Consider the following 10000-nt stretch of genomic DNA (forward strand, 5'->3'; position numbering starts at 1 on the left):
CCCTGCAAAGTGTATGCATACACACAGGCCAGGCGGACACACATAAGGAATGCACTCACACACACACACACACACACACACACACACACACACACACACACACACACACACACACACACAGAGAGCGCATGCGCTAACACACAGAGGTCGTACGTGCGCACATAAACACACACAGACACAATAGAAGGTGTTTGGCCCCAGACAGACTGACGGCTGGGAGCTACTAGTGGATTACCTAAACAAACAACCTAAAATACCCTGCATGTCATTAGCAGATGTTGTTGAGGGTGTAGCGAAATGCTTGTCTTTCTAGCTCCGACAGTGCAGTAATATCTAACTAAATGCTTGTGTTTCTACTAAATGCTTGTGTTTCTAGCTCCGACAGTGCAGTAATATCTAACTAAATGCTTGTGTTTCTACTAAATGCTTGTGTTTCTAGCTCCGACAGTGCAGTAATATCTAACTAAATGCTTGTGTTTCTACTAAATGCTTGTGTTTCTAGCTCCGACAGTGCAGTAATATCTAACTAAATGCTTGTGTTTCTACTAAATGCTTGTGTTTCTAGCTCCGACAGTGCAGTAATATCTAACTAAATGCTTGTGTTTCTATTAAATGCTTGTGTTTCTAGCTCCGACAGTGCAGTAATATCTAACTAAATGCTTGTGTTTCTACTAAATGCTTGTGTTTCTAGCTCCGACAGTGCAGTAATATCTAACTAAATGCTTGTGTTTCTACTAAATGCTTGTGTTTCTAGCTCCGACAGTGCAGTAATATCTAACTAAATGCTTGTGTTTCTACTAAATGCTTGTGTTTCTAGCTCCGACAGTGCAGTAATATCTAACTAAATGCTCGTGTTTCTACTAAATGCTTGTGTTTCTAGCTCCGACAGTGCAGTAATATCTAACTAAATGCTTGTGCTTCTAGCTCCGACAGTGCAGTAATATCTAACTAAATGCTTGTGTTTCTACTAAATGCTTGTGTTTCTAGCTCCAACAGTGCAGTAATATCTAACTAAATGCTTGTGTTTCTACTAAATGCTTGTGTTTCTAGCTCCGACAGTGCAGTAATATCTAACTAAATGCTTGTGTTTCTATTAAATGCTTGTGTTTCTAGCTCCGACAGTGCAGTAATATCTAACTAAATGCTTGTGCTTCTAGCTCCGACAGTGCAGTAATATCTAACTAAATGCTTGTGTTTCTACTAAATGCTTGTGTTTCTAGCTCCAACAGTGCAGTAATATCTAACTAAATGCTTGTGTTTCTACTAAATGCTTGTGTTTCTAGCTCCGACAGTGCAGTAATATCTAACTAAATGCTTGTGTTTCTATTAAATGCTTGTGTTTCTAGCTCCGACAGTGCAGTAATATCTAACTAAATGCTTGTGCTTCTAGCTCCGACAGTGCAGTAATATCTAACTAAATGCTTGTGCTTCTAGCTCCGACAGTGCAGTAATATCTAACAAGTAATATCTAACAAATTACACAACATATACCCAATACACACAAATCTAAGTAGGAATGAATTAAGACTGTATACCTATGGAAGAGCGATGTCAGAGCGGAACGGACTAAGATACAGTAGAATAGTATAGAATACAGTACATACATATGAGATGAGTAATGCCAGATATGTAAACATTAAGTGACTAAGATACAGTAGAATAGTATAGAATACAGTACATACATATGAGATGAGTAATGCCAGATATGTAAACATTATTAAAGTGACTAGTGTTCCATTCCTTAAAGTGGCCAGTGATTCCTAGTCTATACCTATAGGCAGCCGCTTCTAATGTGCTAGTGATGGCTGTTTAACAGTCTGGAGGCCTTGAGATAGAACCTGTTTTTCAGTCTCTCGGTCCCAGCTTTGATGCACCTGTACTGACCTCACCTTCTGGATGATAGCGGGGTGAACAGGCAGTGGTTCGGGTGGTTGATGGCCTTGATTATCCTTTTGGCCTTCCTGTGACATCGGGTGCTGTAGGTTTCCTGGAGGGCAGGTAGTTTGCCCCCGGTGATGCGTTGGGTAGACCACACTACCCTCTGGAGAGCCTTGCGGTTGTGGGCGGTGCAGTTGCCGTACCAGGTGGTGATACAGCCCGACAGGATGCTTTCAATTGTGCGTCTGTAAAAGTTTGTCAGGGTTTTAGGTGACAAGCCACATTTCTTTAGCCTCCTGAGGTTGAAGAGGCTCTGTTGCGCCTTTTGTCAGTGATGTGTATGCCAAGGATATGTGTGTGTGTGTGTGTGTGTGTGTGTGTGTGTGTGTGTGTGTGTGTGTGTGTGTGTGTGTGTGTGTGTGTGTGTGTGTAATCACTGAATTATGTACGTAGGGGATTTATAACGTGCTTGAGGAAATACTGACCTTTGTTTACCTTATTTATAGAGACAGATTCTGTATTGCTCTCCTTTCCTCTTCTCCTATTCTTACAGCCGTGTGTGCGGGTGTGTTGTTTGTTCCCCTTTCACATCCCCCCTTTGCCTGTCCCATTCTTGTTGACTCTACAGTACAGGATAGCGACCACATCAGCCAATTGTTGATCTGTGTGTGGTGGGAAGTCCCTTAACACAACAACACTAGCATATCCCCCTCCACACTGTTACCCCCCCCCCCCCCCCCCCCCCCCCCCCCTCACCTACGTACATAATTCAGTCATTACACATACACACACACACACACACACACACACACACACACACACACACACACACACACACACACACACACTCTCACCACCTCACTCTTCTTAGACCTTTTCCCCTTGAGGACTCTGTGGAATTGTAGCATAGACATTTTATTTTTTAACATTTATTTACCTATATTTAACTAGGCAAGTCAGTTAACCTGTTACATCTAGGGGGCAGTAATTTCACGGCTGGATAAAAAACGTACCCGATTTAATCTGATTATTAGTCCTGCCCAGAAACTGGAATATGCATATAATTATTAGCTTTGGAGAGAAAACACTCCAAAGTTTCTGAAACTGTTTGAATGGTGTCTGTGAGTATAACAGAACTCCTATGGCAGGCAAAAACCTGAGATGCTTCTGTTCAGGAAGTACCCTGTCTGAACATTTCTTGCCCTTCTTTATTATCTCTGTCGTTTACAAAGGATCTCTGCTCTTACGTGACACTTCTCACGTCAACAATGGAGTCTCACAGCCCGGGAAAAACAGGAATGATGTCATTCAAAGCCCTGGCTGAAGCACACGAGAGCAAATGCTGAGTGGTCAGTCAATGGACTAAGCCTTAGGCGCGTGACACGCCCCGCCCCCGGCTTTCGGTTTTTTTCCTCAGTTTACAGACAGGCAGATTCCCGGTCGGAATATTATCGCTTCTCTACGAGATAAATTGCATAAATATTGGTTTTAAACAGCGGTTGACATGCTTCGAAGTACGGTAATGGAATATTTCGAAATTTTTTGTCATATTTTGCGTCATGCTCGTGGCCGAGATTTAGCGTTGGGATAGTGTCTAGAACGCACGAACAAAACGTCGCTGTTTGGATATAACGATGGATTATTTGGGACCAAACCTACATTTGTTATTGAAGTAGAAGTCCTGGCAGTGTATTCTGATGAAGAACAAGCAAGGTAAGAACATTTTTCTTATAGGAAATGTGATTTTGGTGAAGGCTACACTGGGTGGGTGTCTAAATAGCTAGCCCTGTAACGCCGGGCTATGTACTTACATTATTGCAAAATGTGCTTCATCCGAAAAGCTATTTTAAAATCGGACATATCGAGTGCATAGAGGAGTTCTGTATCTATAATTCTTAAAATAATTGTTATGCTTTTTGTGAACGTTTATCGTGAGTAATTTAGTAAAATCACCGGAAGTGTTCGGTGGGAATGCTAGTTCTGAACGTCACATGCTAATGTAAAAAGCTGGTTTTTGATATAAATATGAACTTGATTGAACAGACATGCATGTATTGTATAACACAATGTCCTAGGTGTGTCATCTGATGAAGATCATCAAAGGTTAGTGCTGCATTTAGATATGGTTTGGGTTTATGTGACATGATATGCTAGCTTGAAAAATGGCTGTGTGATTATTCCTGGCTGGGTACTCTGCTGACATAATCTAATGTTTTGCTTTCGCTGTAAAGCCTTTTTGAAATCGGACAGTTTGGTTAGATAAAGGAGAGTCTTGTCTTTAAATAGCTGTAACATAGTCATATGTTTGAAAAGTGTAAGTTTTCGGATTTAGAGGAGTTTGAATTTCGCGCCCCGCCCATCATTGGATATTGGAGCAGACGTTCCGCTAGCGGAACGTGTAGATGTAAGAGGTTATGAACAAATTCTTATTTTCAATGATGGCCTAGGAACAGTAACCACTTAGTTTACCTGCTGCACTGCTGTCCCATGCTACAATGATCCCTCAAATCCTGCTGTGTGTTTTTGTGCATGGAAGATTTTGAAACAGAGTGTATGTGCAGTATAAATGTGCATGAGAGACTTTGTGTGTGCTTGAGTGTACATGCAGTTGTGTATAGAAAATATGCAAGAGTGTGTGTTGGTATGAGTGTGTGTGTGAGTGTGTTTGTTTGTGTGTATGTGTGTATAGGCATTGTTATTCATTATCCACCTGCCGTGTGAATCCTGGGTCACAAAGGTCTGTAGCGTTCTGGCGCTGTGCCCGGCCTGGGTGGTGCTACCCTCAGAACCTGGCATGGGCACAAGAGTGGAATCTGAGCAACCCTCCACCTAATAGGGCCAAGTCAAGCAGTGTTTCACAACACACAAAGGTGGATCTGTTTAAACCCCCTTCCACTCTCTCTCTCCCCCATTTCTGTCTCTTTCCCGTCTCTCTGTTTCTCTCCCTCCGTCTTTCTTTGTCTCTCTCTGTCTCTGTCTTGCCCACTATCTCTTTCTTTCTCTCTGTCTCACTTTGTCTCAATCTCTCTGTTCTCTCTCTGTTCTCTCTCTGTTCTCTGTTCTCTGTTCTCTCTCTCTCTCTCTCTCTCTCTCCATCCCAGAAGTCCCCCTCCACACCCTTTGTCCATTCTTGATGGGTGGACTTGTCCTCTCAGTGTTCTAGGTGTAATATAGTCGATTTCGCTGATATAGCCATAGTGCTAACAGGCTCCTGTACACTGTGGTCCAACACAGAGAGAACAGGGTGGAGTGGTGGAGAGGTGGGAAGTAGGGCCTACATGACCTAATGAATACAGAGACCTGGGCCTGCAGGAGGTCTGAAAACAATATTTCAATATTAAAGTTATGCAATCCAAATAATAACAATAGTAGGTACCATGATGCTAGCAACGCGTTAAGCAAAATGGATGAGAACATTGCCTTTTAAAAATGATCTGTCCTAGGTTCTTAAATAGTTCGACTTGGAGTTTGATAGTGGTGTAAAATCATAAATGTTGTTCGTTTAAGCACAAAAACAATTATGCATACAATTTCTCTGTTCTTCATTTGTACCTCAGGTTTTCCCTCTGTTGTGTTGGCCTCAGGTTTTGACTTGACGTGTGTTCATAGTTGTGTCAGATAAAGCCATTTTAATTAGAGCAGCTTCTTGGGTGGCTCCTGGGTGATGGATTGCTTCTGTTGGAAATACATTTATAAATCATCTGACTCTGACAGACAGACCTCTGGCAACCAAGGGGAACTGATCTGGCATCAGCTTTAAATATTAGCCATGTTAGCACTCCTAGCGCTCCTATCAACTGTTAGCATTGCTAGCCTTTGTTGTTGTTAGCATTTTTGGTTAAGATTGGACCTTAATTAGGGCTACTATGGACATCAACCCTGATATTAGCGTTGTTAGCACTGTTAGTGCTTCTACTATGACTCCTTTTCCCACCATACAGGTCAAGGTTAAGATGCGTGGCGAGTGTCTGTCATCAATCATTGTGATAGGTTTCGGTGGCCGTGTGTCTCTCATCCATCACATTGATAGGTTTTGGTGGCCGTGTAGCTGCGTGTCACCTTCAGAGCTGGGGGTAATTAATAGCCCCACAACTGAATTAACCTGTTCCACGATCCTGCTGTTTTAATGACAGTTGCTAGCGGTTAGCGCCTAGTTAGCCCCAGCTAATAGCCAGAGGCTCAGGTTTTTGGATTTGTATGTGTTTTTTTTATCGGTTTCACTTTTTCTCTCCCTCTCTCTATGTGTGTTTGTGTGTGCGTGTGTTCATGTGTGCGCGTGTGTGTGGGAACGGGTAGTGAGTCCATTACTTAGAAACCTGTTTTATTCCGGCTGTCTGCTAGCTGGGGTATAAACCCTACTCCCCTGGACTAGCAATACTTTGGTGTTTATTATGGCTGCCACCTGGGCATCCTATCAACTCTGTTTCCTTGAGAGAGAGAGAGAGAGAGAGAGAGAGGGAGACTGAGAGAGACTGAGAGAGACTGAGGAGAAAAAGGAGAAAGAAAGAAAGACGCACTACATGACCAAAAGTATGTGGACTTGCTTCCATTCAGCCACAAGAGCATTAGTGAGGTCTGGCACTGATGTTGGGCGATTAGGCCTGGCTCGCAGTTGGCGTTCCAATTCATCCCAAAGGTGTTTGATGGGGTTGAGATCAGGGTTTTGTGCAGAAGTTCTTCCACAACGATCTCAACAAACCCTTTCTGTATGGACCTCGCTTTGTGCACAGGGGCATTGTCATTCTGAAACAGGAAAGGTCCTTCCCCAAACTGTTGCTACAAACTTGGAAGCACAGAATTGTCTAGAATGTCATTGTATGCTGTATCGTTAAGATTTCCCTTCACTGGAACTAAGGGGCTTAGACAAAACCATGAAAAACAACCCCAGACCATTATTCCTTCTCCACCAAACTTTACAGTTGGCACTATGCATTCGGGCAAGGACAGACAATTTTTACTGCTACGCGCTTTAGCACTTGGCAGTCCCGTTCTGTGAGCTTGTGTGGTCTACCACTACACGGCTGAGCAGTTGTTGCTCCTAGACGTTTCCACTTCACAAAACAGCACTTACAGCTGACCGGGGCAGCTCTAGCAGGGCAGACATTTTACAAACTGACTTGTTGGAAAGGTGGTAACTTATGACGGTGCCATAATGAAAGTCACTGAGCTCTTCAGTAAGGCCATTCTACTGCCAATGTTTGTCTATGGAGATTGTATGGCTGTGTGCTCAATTTTATACACCTGTCAGCAACAGGAGTGGCTGAAATAGCAAAATCCACTCATTTGAAGAGATGTCCGCATACTTTTGTATATACAGTGTAGTTTGAAAAGAACATGCTGGCTCTTTTAGGTAATGGAAAGAAGGAGAGTCTCTCTTTGCCCTCAGGTTTGAAAACAGATCGCTTTGTTGTGAAAGAAAAGGCTTTGTGATGACGCCTCAGTCCCCTTCAGAAGAACACTTACTGTCTGTTAGGACTGAGACAAGAGCCACTGAATTTCAGCACCAAAAGAAAACAAAGCATTTGGAGAAAGGGGAAAACGATATAGTTTGAACTTTATTCTTTTTCGGTTTAAAGGAAGCAATTGTTCTGTCTGGGCAAGCCCAGTTTATGTGTGTTTAGCGTGTTGCATTCTTGGGTTTTGGCTGGCTATTCATGGGGTCGTTTCGTTCTTTCTCTCATGCTTTATGTCTCGAGTGTATAGGAAGCTTTCTTGTGTGGCCTGGTGAGTGGGTATCTGCCATGGTTTGCGTGCGGGTCAGTTGATGAAGTTTTAGTAGTTGGATGTGTGGGTTAGTGTATTTCAGTAGGCTACTGTGGAGGATATTGTGGGCTATTTGAAGACTAATGTGCAGGTAGTTGTCATTGTGTGGAGAACATTGTTGAGTTTTTAGTCCGTGGATGTGTAGGTAGTTAGTTGTCATTGTATCTATCGCCAGCTTTTGTGTGGTTTTTGCAGATGGTCGTGTCGGCCGTTTTGTTTTGAACAGATGTATTCCACTTTCCCATCGTCTCACATGGTGAGTCCAATTCACCAACACAATCCCCACCACCCTGACAAAATGACTCGTTAACTCTCAGAAGCCCCCTCTCCTTATCCCACACCCCCACATGTGCTTCAGCTTACAGACAACACGGAGAGAGGGGTGAGGAAGGGTGACAAAGAAAATACTAAAGCAATAGAGGAGGGTTGAATGAGTGAAAGAAGCGAGAGGGATGAAGGAAGGAATGCGATGTCCCAGTCTATAAGGGATTTCATTTTGAGCAATTCCAGAATAGAACAGTAAGTCACCAGTCCCTTTGATCTCCCGGCACCAGGATCTGGCACCTGACAAAACCCTACCGCTCTGAAAGGAGGCACGGGGAGAGAGAGAAGGAGTTGGAGGAGAGAAGGAGAGAGGGAAGGAGGGAGGGAGGAATAGGGACATGAGGAAAAGGAAATGGGGATATAGAGAAAAATACTATTACAGAGGGAAGGTTGTGTGAATGCTAATGGAGAATCAGACGATATAATGAAGGCTCCTTACCTAGACACAATAAAAATATGAATTTCTCTGTGTGTGTGTCTGTTAATGTGTGAATGTGTCTGTTAATGTTTGTGCGTTTGTGTGCGTGTTGGTCATGGCCGGTCTGGGTGGTGATAAATCCATGTGGTCTTAAGGGAGATTCCTTAGTAAATCCTCAGTCGTCCAGACCACCCGGCATTGTGGTCTCTTTCTCTCTCTCTCTCTCTCTCTTTCTCTCTCTCTCTCTCTCTCTCTCTCTCTCTCACACACTCACACACACACACACACACAAAAAAAACTCCTAATGGGAAGCAAATTCCCTGGCTTTACTAGGATTTCACCCTCTCTTCCAAGTGCCTTTTCCTATCCACAGGGCAAGAAACTATTTTAAACACTTCTCTATGTTGACATACCCTTTCAAACTATTTCCAAGATGCAAAATCCAGACCACAAATGAAGATGCCAACCGATCTCTATGTCAAAGGGGGATTTTGAGGGTTTGCAAATAATTCTGCTGAAGAATAAGGCGGGGGCTATTTGGTAGTGGAGGTCACCTCAGGGCAGATTGATTATCACAGAGTAATAAACTCCTCAGCCATGCACAGTGTGAGCTGGATCTCTCCTCACACCACTCTCAACCTCTCTTTATCATTACACAGAGGCCATGGCTCAAAGACCCAGAAGCACGCACCTCAATTAACTCTCCCCCAGCTTTCAGTGAGGGGTGATCAATCTAAACCAGCTGGACTTCCCCCCTGCCTCCCCTGGTCAGCTTCCTGGTCATAGCACATTGACAAAACCCCCTCCTAAACCTGACATTTCTCTTAAAACTCTCAAAACGGTCACAACCCCTTAACACAATACCCATCCCTGTTGTGCCTCTGTGACGCATTTTGGCGTTAAAGATTGTCAAAGGTCCTGAACAGATAGAGAGATAACACAAAGCACCTTCCGTTTTAATCCTCCCCTCTGTCTTCCACTGTGAGAAGAAGACTAGAGGCTCTCCTCTCCTCTAACCCCTGCTGGCGTGGGATGAGGAGGGGATGAGGAGGGGATGAGGAGATAAAGACTCAGCAGGACGCAACAAGCCAGGCTGAGCTGGGCTGGGCTGAGCTGGGCTGGGCTGAGCTGGGCTGGGCTGGGCTGGGCTGGGCTGGGCTGAGCTGGGCTGGGCTGGGGGATACCAGAGGCTACGCTAATCCTGTGGCTAGCTAATGTTAACGGGGGAGGGAGAGGAAGACACACAGGGAAAGGAGCCCAGTTTCATTATTGTGGCTCAGAGTAAGGGATTTCCCTCACTTTTTGGGGTTTGTGGACTTTCTTGTGGGTGTGTGTGTGTGTGTTCCTTGTGTGTGTGAGTGTCTGTGTGAAAAGGCATGAGTTTGAGTTAGTGTGGTGGATGCATATGGGACTTTGTTTTGAACACTACTCAAAGTGTTTGTGTGTTTTGTCTCATGAATTTATGAATATGTATTTCCAAATTCATGCCTTTGAATGCCTTTTTGGGACTTTGTGTGATTGATGGACCTACCCAGCCTTGTATAAAACACTCAGATAATTACACACTTTTATTCTACGGGGAAACGATCCCTCTCCACCCACACAGAACACACACAC

The 10000-nt window shown here is 43.9% G+C and overlaps 1 protein-coding gene across 2 annotated transcripts in view; it reads left to right on the forward strand.

The window, feature by feature from the left end:
• LOC115206529 (ephrin type-A receptor 4) overlaps positions 1-10000 on the forward strand; it is a 71941-nt gene that overhangs the window by 17517 nt on the left and 44424 nt on the right. The window lies entirely within an intron of this gene.

This window comes from Salmo trutta, chromosome 13 (assembly GCF_901001165.1).
Source record: "Salmo trutta chromosome 13, fSalTru1.1, whole genome shotgun sequence".
In the NCBI taxonomy this organism is placed as follows: Eukaryota; Metazoa; Chordata; class Actinopteri; order Salmoniformes; family Salmonidae; genus Salmo; species Salmo trutta.